Genomic DNA, 13364 nt, shown 5'->3' on the forward strand with positions numbered 1-13364 from the left:
AACTGGATCAAACTGATTGAGGTTAGTAGAGCATCGTAATGCTGGGGCCTGACTCATCACAGGGGGGTGTGAGACTCTTAGAGATATCACGTGATGCATACTGCTCCGACGTGCTACGGTTATGAGCCGAGTTATGCCATGTCGCAAGTTTTGTGAGGTGCTTTTTTGATATTTAATGGATCGGATTATATTTTTTATTTCTCTCCGATATCCGATCCACTAATTTAGGTCAGTATCGGACCGATACCGATACGTAATATCGGATCGGTCCATCTCTAGTTATAACAATAGTTTTTACTGGTTATACCAGTAAAAACCACTCTACCAGTAAAAAGTAACAACTGATAAAACAGAAAACAGAGCAAAAGAGCTTTTCTAAAACCTGTGAAAAGGTACTTTGAACTAAGCCCTTTCCAAGTTCTAAGTATTTCCAGCCCCTCCCAAGTATTTTGCATTGACTGAACCTAACCAGAGAAAAATAAGAATAAAATGGACATTAAAATAATCCCAGTAAGACTCAAAAGACTCTCTGTTAACAGTCATGTGTCAGACAAGTCGATAGAAAACGTAACTACCATTATAGTTCTTTTTGTTAGTTTTTATGGTTTAAGGCAGCACCGTCAGTCAAGCTTTATGTAATAGATTTATTCCAATTTAATTTCTAGTTGGCCAGCCCAGTAAAAAAGCACATAGCAACCTACCTTTCTGTTAATTTAAAAAAGTGCAAGCATATTCTAAAAACATCTAAAAAACGCCAAGTAATTAACAATTCATTTACAAACCAGATGACATGTAGCCTGAAACATCGTAATAAAAACAATTTCAATTAAAAAATATATATTTTTGTGTACATTTCGGTTCAGAGTGAAGCTACAAAAACACAAAACCTTCACATGCAGAGTATTTTAGAACCAAAATGTCCCTTTTTGAACCACAAAAATATCCATTACTCACACCGATTCAAGAAAATTACTGAAATAAAAATATATTTTCTGTACATTTTCAACCATTTGCAGTAAAGGTTGGCATCACCAGAAACAGAGGAGCTTGCAGCAAAATATTTATAATATTAACAAATCATATTTGAAAAGTTTTCACACTTTCACACAAAACAGCTTCACACTTAGGTGTAGAATTTTCTACACCTTAGAAATATTGATAGCAGAATATGTGCAGAAGTCAGAACTCTGTGTTTTCTTCTTTTGCCTCTGCGATGCCTGACGGATTTCCAGGGCAGCGTAACACATATCTTCATCCTAAGAGGTCACGTTTGTTGTTAGAAGCTCCATTTTGTTCTACTGTAATGCTATTACTGTAGTATAATATAAAGTTAAAACATTCTGTAAATTACCTTTATTCTTGTTAGACGTCTTGTTTTAGGATGTATCTGGTCAACTTCAGGTTCTTCAGCTTTGAAAAAAAATTACGTTACAAAATCAAAACAATGGACTGAAATTAGAAATGTTTTGATTCTGAGTTTCTTGATTTAAACGAACGGCATATGAATAGTAATACTTACAGTTAATAAATCTTTTCCTACATAGATGATAAACCAGAAGTGAGGAGAAGAGTGAGGAGATGCCAGCAAAAACTGGACAAAGAGAGAGTAGCAGCATCCAACATAGGTCACAGTTCTGAGGAGGTTGGTGATGTTTGCTGAAACCTGGATCAAACAAAAAGCTCTAATAAGTAGGTTAATTGTATTTTAATCTCATAAAGGAATTTCATGATTTCTTTGACCATGATCATAAAATGCATGCTGTTATCAATCTTCTGTTACAACCCATGCTAAGTTTTATTTGCAGAATGAATAGACATTTTTTGAAAATTGTTACTGCTATACAATTGTGGCTTTTTCCTTTGATTTCTTGACATGGGTTGATTGATTTTGATAACTGCACTGCGCTACTGTTTTTTTCAAATTGGAAACTTTTTTTTTCAGAAATGAAGTGTAAAAAGAAAAAACAACCCAGGGGTTTGTGATACTGTGATTATATGAAAAATAAATGTATACCAAATGGTTTGCATGTAAGTAGCAAGGGGTCTCTGATTTTGTAAGAATTCTTTGAAAAATATTAAAAAACAATATTTCCTTGAGTGTTCTGGTAAACTATGATGCACAACATCACTCAAATTCCATATCAATTAAGATCACATGAAATATCATACAAAAGAAAAACCTGACAAAAACACTCACCTATTATGATTCTTGTTGTGGCATTGCCATATGTGTAAATAAATCTGGGCACGATGAATTCTTTATCCTCCAGCCGTTGTTGTTCTGTTCCACAGTAGTAGAGGCCTTCATCAGAATCAGTGACGTTTAAAATCATAAGGTCATAGGACTCAGAGGAAAAATTCCTCACAAATTGAAAATGCGATAAGGGGTTCAGTAGGTCAAATGTGTTATTTCCCCATGAATTATATTTCAGTTTTAAAACAAGAGATGGCTGGTTCTCATGAGAACAATCCCTGTACCATACTATATATACTCCAGAGGATAATTTGCAGTCACAATAGAGGGTGATATTGTGTCCTGCATGGATTATCACTTCTGATGCAGAAATCCAATTCTGACAGGAGACCACTCCTGGAATACAAACAGATTGGTATAAGAAAATGAAATGTGAAGCAGTTTACTTGAATTCCCATCTGGTAAAAACAAATTCCCTCAACAACAACAATAAGAATGACAATGCAGACACTGATTATTCTTAAAAAACATCAAATTCTCTTATCTTAAGAATTACCCAAGAGAGCAACCACAAACACATGCAGCCCAGCCATCTGTGATGATAGTTGAGAGCTCAAAGACAGATAGTGTATATATCATGCACATGGCGTTTCCATTTAAGGAAGTCAAAGCGGTGATTGGCTTGTCATGCAGAAATTTCTCATCTGTGATACTCGTCTTGATATCTCTTTGAACTCTGGTGCATATTACAAGTTTATTAGTGTTCTTTAATATCTTTAGATTGCTATTGAATTAAATCAGACGTCTGATTCAATTCAATCTTTTAAATCTCCATTAAAAACGTATTTATTTAGCCTTTTATGTGTACTGTAACTTGTGTTTTTTGCTTTGATTAATGTTTATAATGATTTAACCTTCAGCCTTTCGGCTTGTGCCTACTACTATGCCTGGTTTACTATTGATTAGTTATCTCTCCCACCTGTCAGTATATTATTTTATTTTTATTATTTTATTTATTTCTATTTATTATTGCTCTTAATTGGTTCTGTGAATCACTTTGCCATACCTCTGGTTTTTAAATGTGCTATATAAATAAAATTGTATTGTATTGTATTGTATTAGATTGGGTGAAACACAAAAAAACAAGCCTTAAAAAATGTGCTAAATACTGTAAAAGGGTCTGTTTTGAGCCAAACCATGATCTTTTCCTAGCCTTATCAAGTTATTTTATTGCCTGAGTCTAACAAAACTGGAGAAAACGAAAAAGAAACCAAAAACTAATGCTATTAAGAATCAAAAATGTTTTTTTTTATTTCACTTCTGACCTCTCAAATTCAAATTCAAATTTTATTTGTCACATACACAGTCATACACAGTACGATATGCAGTGACGATATGCTTAGACAACTGCTCGTGACCTATGAATAGGATAGGAAATAAATATGAAAATTAAAATAAAGGGATATTTTGTGGTCCTTAAACCACAATGGTAATATAACAGAAGAACAAATGACTTGTATGACTGCCTAGTTGAGATAAACTGATAAATAAATCTAATAAATAATAGAAACCTCAAGAACTCAGTTTGATTTGTATTAATAAATTAAATCACATTGATTACTCATAAGTTCCAGTCACTTAAGTGACCAACTTAAGTTTCTCCTATTTTAGATTGAATGCACTGAGTAAACAGTTTTGTTTAAATGTATGTGTGTGTGTTTCTAGGGTTGGAGTTTTGGTAAAAGTCATAATAAACACGTCATTTTCAAAACTTTAGAATTTTCTGGCAATTATTTAAAGGTTCAGGCTTTGAAAGATTGAGAGAAAGGAATTGCCAGCAAACCTAAGTAGGTAAGAACAGTAGCACTTGTTCCTGTTTTACACATAGCATTTATCCAGAGAGGAAACGTTTACCTGAACTATAGTGAGTATGCAGGGAAGCATATCACATTAATAAAGACCAGAATCCAACAATATCACTGATATTTTAATAGGTTGTTCATCCTCTGGTTTATTTGTTAAAGGCAAATTCCTCAAGTCTTCATGCTGACTATTTAGTGGGCTAAATGGTTTCTATTAACCCCACCCATGTTGTCTGCTTGCTGTCATTTGATGTGCTTGTGCTTTAAGGCTAAACACTCAGAAACAGCATGACCCTTTTTATGAACATTGCATTCCCATTCAACCTTTGGAACAGAGGAGTTATCACAAACCCACTCTTATGGGTAAAAGCTAATTAATCTGCTGCTGCTGTAGGAGCTTTCAAAGTTGTTGAAGAGTCAAATCAGCAAAAAGAAAAAAAAAACCCAAACCAAAAGCCTTTAGTTAAAACGCACGCAAAACACACACACAAAAAAACGTTTTAAACTTACAAATGAGCTCCTAGCAACTCAAGGAAAAACATGACAAAGGGGTGGTGATTAAACAAAAATGGGTTGTCTCCTCTACAGGCTTTTTTTCACAAACTTAACACAAAACAATGAAACTGATCATTTACTGAGAAACAAGCAAAACAACAAGCTAACATAAACTTAATATAAACAATAGCATAGCATAGACAAGCTCTCAAAAACTTGTGGTGCTTTGATTGGAAACCAAAATGGCCACAGACTCTGAAGTGCAGCTTCAAACCCTGTATATAGCCCCCTGTGACTCAGCCTACAACCAGTGAGTTTAAAAAGTAGCCAAAAAGAGGAAAAAGGAGGAAATCCAGAGACTGGGATGCAGAAGCAGCTTAGCATGCACTAACCCTTTAAATTTTACATTCTATATAGACTTTGCTCTCAAGCACTATCAGATTGGACAAGGACTATCTGATCATGTGATCTGCCATCTTTATTTTTATGCTTGCTGTGGTCCTATGGTATTTTTTCTAGGTCAGCCTGTTTGAAAAACTGTGACACTTTCTAGATGTCAGTAATGAGGTCAGTGCCCCCGCACCACAGCCACCACCCCCACTTCCACCCCACCCTCTAAAGCAATTCAGTACATGAAGTATTATAACAAGGGAACTGACATTTGCAATTGATATATAATACAGAAAAAATATGTAAATATTTTTTCTAACCAAGTTTCTGTAATTAATTTTAAAGATCTATTAATCCAGAATCAGTTATTTCATTTCAAATTTATAATGACAAACTATCACTAATGCTTTTTACATTCAGTCAGAAGCACTTGTTCTAGTTGTTCCAAAAATATGATGATTGAAGGAATGATCTGTAGGTTTATGACCCTATTACAAAGATAGCTGAAAAGTTTTAGTTTTAATTAAGCAATACATCAAACAGTTCAGCTAACTGAGCTGGGTTTTGAAATCCTTCCAATATCAATTTGCTTGGGTTCTACTGGCATTTGGAGTTGATGAACTGACACTGTCCACCAGAGGGTGCCATTTCTTTTGGAACAGATATTTATTGGGACAGCCTTCCACAGATTTAGTATATTGTTAATATAATGTTAAAAACAATGCTTTAGTTAAAAAATATTTTTAACTAAAACAATTATTACTAATAAACAATATTTACCAATGATCAGTAATGTTAAAATGTACAATATGCCTATGCCATAAATTGGTGCACTAAAAATTATTATTCAGTGTCAAAGCTGCGGGTGTCTCAGAGACTGGTGTATTTCTTGATGCATGTGATGCAACAATAGTGAGAAGGCTCTGGGTCATGAGCTGACTTGTTTCAATCTAGACCACAATTCTTTCCTAAACCTAAACTTTTCTGAGAATCGCTGGCCAACCAAACAGCTTGTGCAAATGAAAGTAAAAAAGTAAAAACAAAACTATTCAGTGTGAGAAACAAGACACAAAGATTCACAGTTGTGTGAATACTCCACCCTTTTTTCCATCTGCCTTCTTATAATGTCTTTTAAACAAGTATAAAAATCACCTACAAACATCTGGATGGTTTTTGTAAAGTTACAGCTTGTTTGCATATATAAATCTGTTTACAATTTACTTCTTAATTTGATCATTTTAGCAGTAATAAGTGTTAAGTAAAGGCTAATTCTCTATCAGTTTGCTAATTATGGCTATGCACAGTATTACCTATAATGAATTATACCAGAAAATCTCATTCAGTCAGCAAAAGAGGGTTAAGAAAGCTCTTTCCTACCAGTCAAACATGTTATACAATTGAATTTGATATACAATGGACATATGATGAAAGTAGTTGTCATTTGTTGGTAATAATATCTTTTTTGTCATCCACCCTAACCATTACAAATATTTTTACATGTTATTCAAGTACTTAAAACTTTGTGTACAGAATAAAAATGTGATCAAACATAACAAATGTAAATGTTATCTTAATCAGATAAGTGGCAAAATCATTTATAAATGTATTATTAAGGCATTTAGGTTGACAGCCTGTAGTGGGACTTGAGCACAAGCAGTTTTATTTAGGTTTCTGTCTATTTACAAAAACTAATTTTGACAGGTTGAATAATAATTCCAAAAACTCCAACAGTGTCAAATTCAAACTCATTCAACCAGTCTGTTATGACATCCCCTTGGATTAATACATTAATAGGAGAAGTATTACTATACTATTCCTCATCACCCAGATGCAAAAGACTTTAAACCGGCTCACAATAGAGAACCAGAGATATGTACTCACAGCTTAACTTTGTTATGAGTTCTGGTAAAATATTTTTCAAGAAAATGGAAACAAGCCAAGGCTATTTCCTGGACATTTTTTATAAAGCTGAAAACTAAAAATGCTTTTGAATATCAAGGTTTTGTTTTAAACTTAAATAATAGTTTGCTTTTATTGGTCTTTGTCCCTGAAAGCGAGGTAGATCCAAATTTTTTGTTTAACTCTACGTCAGCCAGCAGAAAAATGTCAATGTGACCACTTTTTTCATGGCATGCTCACAGAAGTGATAACTAATAAAATAATGTCTGAATATTTAAATAGGTTTGTAAATTCTGACTGTTCTTTGACTTCTAGAATGATTTTCACATGATAAGATAAAATAATCTTTACTAGTCCCACACGTGGCAAATTTTTTGGTCATGGCAGTAAGTACGAGTTTAAGAGCAGTAAAAGTTAACAAAAACACAATAGGATAGGGTAAGCAATAATACAATAGTAAACTATACAAAAGGAATAAAATACTATATACAATAGAATAAAGTACAATATAAATAAGATTAAAAGATACTGTACAAAGAGCTCTGTTGTAGTAGGGAAAAAAATGCATGATGCCATGCTGCATATATTTCAAAAATTGAAACTTAAATTGCCGCCCATCAGAGTGGTAAACAGAAATGGTGTGGCAGAGCAGTCCCTGAAGAGGTTAAACTAGGCTGAACATTTATCACAACTTAAATGCGGGGCAGGCTGAAATGAAGCTATTTATATTTCACAACCTATTTGCAAATGTTAGTTGTGGTTGTATGTTAGTGCAACTATGAGTTGACTTTCGCAACAGTGTTTGCAGTGCAAGCATTGTCAGCATCGCAGCTTACAGCTACCCCTCTGCAACATCAAGCAAGAAGCATAGACCTGCAGAAACCACAACTGCTCCCACCTCTGTAAATGTCAACAGCATGGTCAACATCTTCAGCCCCCATTTTAGTGTATGCACTCGTACAGGACAGGAAGCGGTTTGTGCAGAGTTTCATAACTGTGTGGAAACTTTGATGTCAGTATAAAAAGATTTTTTTTCAGTGTAACAATGTTGCATTTCACATTGTGTTTAATTAATCTCATTTAACTATTACTTAACCACATCTTGGACAAGCTGTCGGCACAGTGATATTACAGGAAAAACTGTTATTTAAAATACATATAAAACAAATAACTTGCTCAGTTTTATCATCAGAAGAATATTATCTTGTTACTTACTTGTCTATAGGTTAGCTTTGTACAAACAAGAGTGCCAGGGAGTACTACAACTGCAAACTGTAGTATACATACTGGCAGTGAAAATATATAGGATGTAAGATATGTTGTGGGTGGCTAATGTATACCTTTAAATATAAAGATTTGAGTAAGGGTCAGGGGGGAGGTCAAGTATTTTTAAATGTAAAACAGCATTTTTTTACAATCAAAACTCAGGCTTAGTGTCTGATTCTGTACACACAAGCATTGAAGGCCTTAGAGGTTAGCCACTTTATAACAGTACAACAGCTTTAACCAAAATGAGTTTTAAAATGTTTTTGTTGTAGAGGTAAACAACAAACAAACATGAAAACAAACACAAAAAAGGGTTTATGCAAGCTCCTATTTTTGTTTACCCACATGTTTTTATCTGGCTAACTTTATGCAGCACATTAATATCAATATAAGTTTTTTGGCTCTGCAAGTACCATCCGTGTGCTTTCTTTGACTAAGTGTGATTTCTGTGGACAAAAGCTGCAGTTCATACTCTGTGTACAAAGTCACTTTTAAGTAGATATTTGGAACTTATGTGTGTTGGTGTGTGTATTTTTGTGAGTGTCTGGGAGAAAGAACAAGATAGATATGTGCATTTGTTTGTACACCTTGTCTGTGTGTAGAATACCTGAATGGATGTTTATATCCCCAATGACATACACAAGGTCAGCACTATACTGCACAAAGCAGCTGCAAGTATGACTTCAAATGCCAGTTTTGAAGCTCATATTCCCTCTAAATGTCACTAGATGGCGATGTGGCTATTTATTGACACCATTAAAGAGAAAGTGCCTGTTTAGTACATCTATTATGTTGACTCACTGTTCTCGTCTCTTTTTAGCCCTGTGCAGTGTTATTTGCAGCTCTGTAAACACTGGTTTGTAGGATATTAATTGTTTCTGAATGAAAACTAGTTATGGGATGGAAAAAAAGTACAAGATTATTGTGGGGAATACATAAAATAGAAACGTTCACTTTATTAGGGTAACAAAAAGGAAGGCTTAATTCTAGTGTTCATGTTGTAGTTCATTTTTGTTTTATGCTTTTTTAATCTTATGAAATACGAATAATATCATTTGTTCAGTTACAGACAGGACACTGTTATCACATTATCTCTAATAAAGATGGTTGGATTGAAAAGCTTTGACTTACAGGGCTCTAAAGTAGGAAGAATAATAGCAACTCCTCACAGTTCAGCACAATCAGCATCACTAGCTTTGGCTTTAGAAATTCCCATAGACTTGAATTGATCAGTTGTACTCAAATCTTTGAAACAGTTTTAATCAAAAAAGGAGAATAGAATCAAACAAATATATACACATCAGTGCAGTTAAACCTGATTGACAGTGAGGGTGCCATAATAAGCACTAGCATGACTAAATGCAATAAAATTAACTCTGAAAAAGTTACAAGATGACTAAGACAGATAAACATATGGCCAAAACATTCATTTGTAACTTAATGTTCTGTTCATACAGTCAGTCAAAAGTAGATATAATATATTATTATAATATATTATAAAAAATATATAAATAAACATTGTACACCACCAGACATATCTATGGACTTTCATGTCTTCACCCATCGATGAATCAATGACAAAACACACCAATGTTTGTCATCTGCTTGTTACAAGAACTCACATTACAGTTCAACAGCAGCTTCATCAATGAACATAGTCATATCATTTAAAGGTAAATTGAACCAAATATTAAATTATTAAATATTCACAGTTTGCAATATTAGAAACATATTTACTCATTTTTGTTACCACAGATAACATTTACTGATTTTTCTTTCTTCTCTCCCTGAGCTGTTTCTCCCACATATCTGTTCAGTACTGTTCCACCAAATCTATGAAAACTGACGTAACCATGACTACAAGACACAGTCAACCCAGAAAAAATGGGAATCCTTGTTTCTGAACTTCACAATTTAAGACATGTACTGTACTCTTAAAATTAATTTGAAATCTTCAATGGAAAAGTGCTACCATGACAACAAAGGGTGTACTATTACCCTAAATAACATTTCTGCACATGTGGAATTCCATTTTCAAAATGTGACCTGCAAATCCCCTATCTGTGTGTACAAGCATGACCCATTAAGTTTATTTTTTCTTCTATAAACAAATGGATTCCAAATAGCCACCGCTGCTTTTTTTTTCCAGCCAAAAAATTGAAACAAAACATTCAGATGGGCAACATTGCACACACTTTGCTTTTGTCCAGTAATTTATGGATACATGTTGTTAATTGGTCACTTACTGTTGTTTCCTGTTTGCTTCCTTTTAGTTGAATCAAACAACTGCGTTACTTTAATCTGACTTGCAGTTAAATCTTCGCTCTCAAGATCTGTTCAAAGATACAAGACACATGTTGTATCTTTGAACAGTTGCTTCCTAATTAGTTCAAAACTTGTAACTTAATTTCTTTTTTAACTTTTTAACTTTAACTGATCTGACTTTGCACTGTCCTCTTTCTCTTGCCGTCTTATATAAAACTCTGGACCACAGATCCACAGTTTATCTTGAAAAATGTAGCAGCTTTTCCTAATTATTTTGATCATTAAACACCACAATTCATCAAAGCATTAATCCATAATAAAATACATGGTCTCAAATTATATGGCATGTAAATCCATTATTATTAGGCAGCTGCATAACAGCATTTCTTTCCTACCCCTATATCAATTGAAGAAAAAAAAGGGATGGTACATCAGGCAACATTATTTATGAATTATATTTACAATTATTAAAGTTTTTGCAAAAGCTGGCACCTATTAGATGAATAAACAACACCTTTAAGACGTTGACTGCACAGTTTGTGAGGCTGCAGTGAGGACTGAAAGTGCTGTAAAAATTGCTAGAGAAAATATGAGTCAGCCACAAAACATCTTGAAACATACATCATTTCAATGTCCAGTAACATCGATAACTATGACTTCAGGAATTAAAAGTATAACAGCGGCCATTACTACTCCGGGGCGAAAGATAAAAGAAAATGGCCAAAATCCACTTCTCTCACCACGACATCCCATCAAGGTCAATTTGTGCCGCTTTTTCGTCTTGCCTGAAGCGCCCCGCACGCCTCATCTTGTGAATACACATTTTAACAACGGGGAATCAGTCTGTCACTAAGACACATTCAGTCCTCATGCAACCCCCCTCGCTCCCCGCACCCCCACCCCCCGCTCAACAGTCCAGTGAAGAGGACAGAAAAGCTCTGCAGCAGCTACGTCACCGTGGAGCTGAAGAGACATGAGACGATTTGTTCAAATCATTCCCTAGGTGACTCGTACTTAGCGCCTTTCACGCCGAGCCCGTTTTGAACATACACATACAGTCACACATACAGAGCAGCATAGACCCAGTGAGATATAATGCATATGAGCAGCCACACATATGCAGGCATTCCAACTCTCATTCATGCAGCTTACTCTCACTGCATGCCAAAACTGGGGTCACAGCCACTCATGGTGAATGAGTGCCAAACAGACTTGAAAAGATGAGGCGAATCCAAACACACACTTTCTCACTCAGCGCCATCCTTTGTGTGCACCCACCCACCCCCACCCCATTTCCCCCAGCCATCCTGTGTCTGCTTGTGTCACTGCTTCAATCTAAACTGATGCTGCTTTTTACCCATTAGCCTTATTAATCTTTTTAATCATCAGAGTGTTAACACTCGTTAGCATCACTGTTAGTTGCATTCCAGTCCAGTGAGGATTAACATCCAGCAGGTTAGTCATGATGTCAACGACAGCCTCAGGAGCTAAACATGCACCATAAGCAGTCAATAGGTGAGTTGTTCTCAATTACTGACCAATGCAAGATAATTACACTTTTTGACACTTCAAAAAGCGTGGCACGCGCACACACAGATGTTTAAGTGTTTGTACACACAAGCACACAATCACTCTCATATGCACACACATGCACACACACAAATACACAAAGTGAAGAAGTGGAGCAGCTTAATGAAGCAAAGCAGACAAGGAGGGACGAGTTAAATGAAGGGGAGAAAAGGAGCTTTCCCTTCCACCTCATTCTAATCTGTTGTGATTGTATCCATAGTCAGGTCTGTCTATGGCCAGATGGTCCACAACACTACAACGCATGCACACACACACACACACACACACACACACACACACACACACACACACACACACACATACAAGGATGACCAGAAACCCAGATCCTCATGAGAAAGCAAAATCAAATACCCTATATTTGCTAAAATGTCAACCTCCCATTACCTATAAATTGATGGAAAAAAGAGAAAATTACTATATCATGTTCAGTATAAAATAAGTGGAAAAGGGAAAAAAATTTAAATGTATGACGAAACAAAATAAAAATCAGAGAAAGGCTTGTATGAAGATAGATTAGAGGGAAAAATGAAGGACAAAATAAGGCTTCTCCTTTTTTTATCTTCACTTGTGTTGTTGTAGTGTGTGACTGTTTTGACCCACTGGCGAAAGGGTTTGTGTTCAATCACACTTTCCTCTGAGACGGAAATTAAAGTGCTCTTTTTGGAGCCTTACGGCACACACATTCACACAAATGCACAAAGGCTCTGACTTGCATTCATACACAAAGAGACACACATTTCTGCTATTACCACATGGACTCACATGCACACACTGTGCTTGTCTTTCCCTGAATAACCAGCGCCTGCCTGCCTAGCTGGCTGGCTGGATGCTCTGGGGCAAGTCTGACATGAATCCCGTCTGATGCCTGTTTTTGCACTCCGACAATTCAATTAGGAGACAGGATGGCCCGTGCCCTGCTGCACACACCGATCAGAAGTTGTGCCAAAACCCCAGGCCATTGGGTTATAGTGAGAGGAGGGATACATTACATGATGTTACCTGCATGCACTGACAAGAAGAGACAAGGCGTGACCTATGGGGCATCTTAAACGGCTCAGTGGCAATTTGACCAGACCAACTCTGCAGGGAGGCTGTTTAGATCCACTAAACCATGAACACATACACAGAACACAGTTTCTATGCAAAAAAATAAGCGTGTGTGAAAGATGAAAACAATTTGCATGTATGCAGTATCTACGGTGCACAGTCTGCATTCAGTTTCCAACAGTAGTCACAGAGAGGCAACAAGTTAAAAGGGAAAAATGAATAATTTAGAGGAGAAACATTACAGTTGCCCCTTTTAGTGACAAAAAGAATCACTGAATGGGTTACTGAGCATAAATGTGATGTGAATCATGTTTTAGCTGTCAGTATTACCAGATCCCAAGCTACTTCAACATCTG

At 35.6% G+C, this 13364-nt stretch overlaps 1 long non-coding RNA gene across 1 annotated transcript; it reads right to left on the reverse strand.

Annotated features, from left to right (window-relative positions):
• Nucleotides 1-446: 446 nt before the first annotated feature.
• On the reverse strand, nt 447-3283 carry LOC145429304 (uncharacterized). Its single transcript, XR_013909539.1, has 4 exons — nt 2198-3283; nt 1520-1663; nt 1352-1410; nt 447-1256 (listed from the first exon to the last, which is right to left on the reverse strand). It is a non-coding gene; the product is annotated as an uncharacterized LOC145429304 (long non-coding RNA).
• Between the last annotated feature and the right edge of the window lie 10081 nt (nt 3284-13364).

Source organism: Astatotilapia calliptera, chromosome 6 (assembly GCF_964374335.1).
Source record: "Astatotilapia calliptera chromosome 6, fAstCal68.1, whole genome shotgun sequence".
Lineage (NCBI taxonomy): Eukaryota > Metazoa > Chordata > Actinopteri > Cichliformes > Cichlidae > Astatotilapia > Astatotilapia calliptera.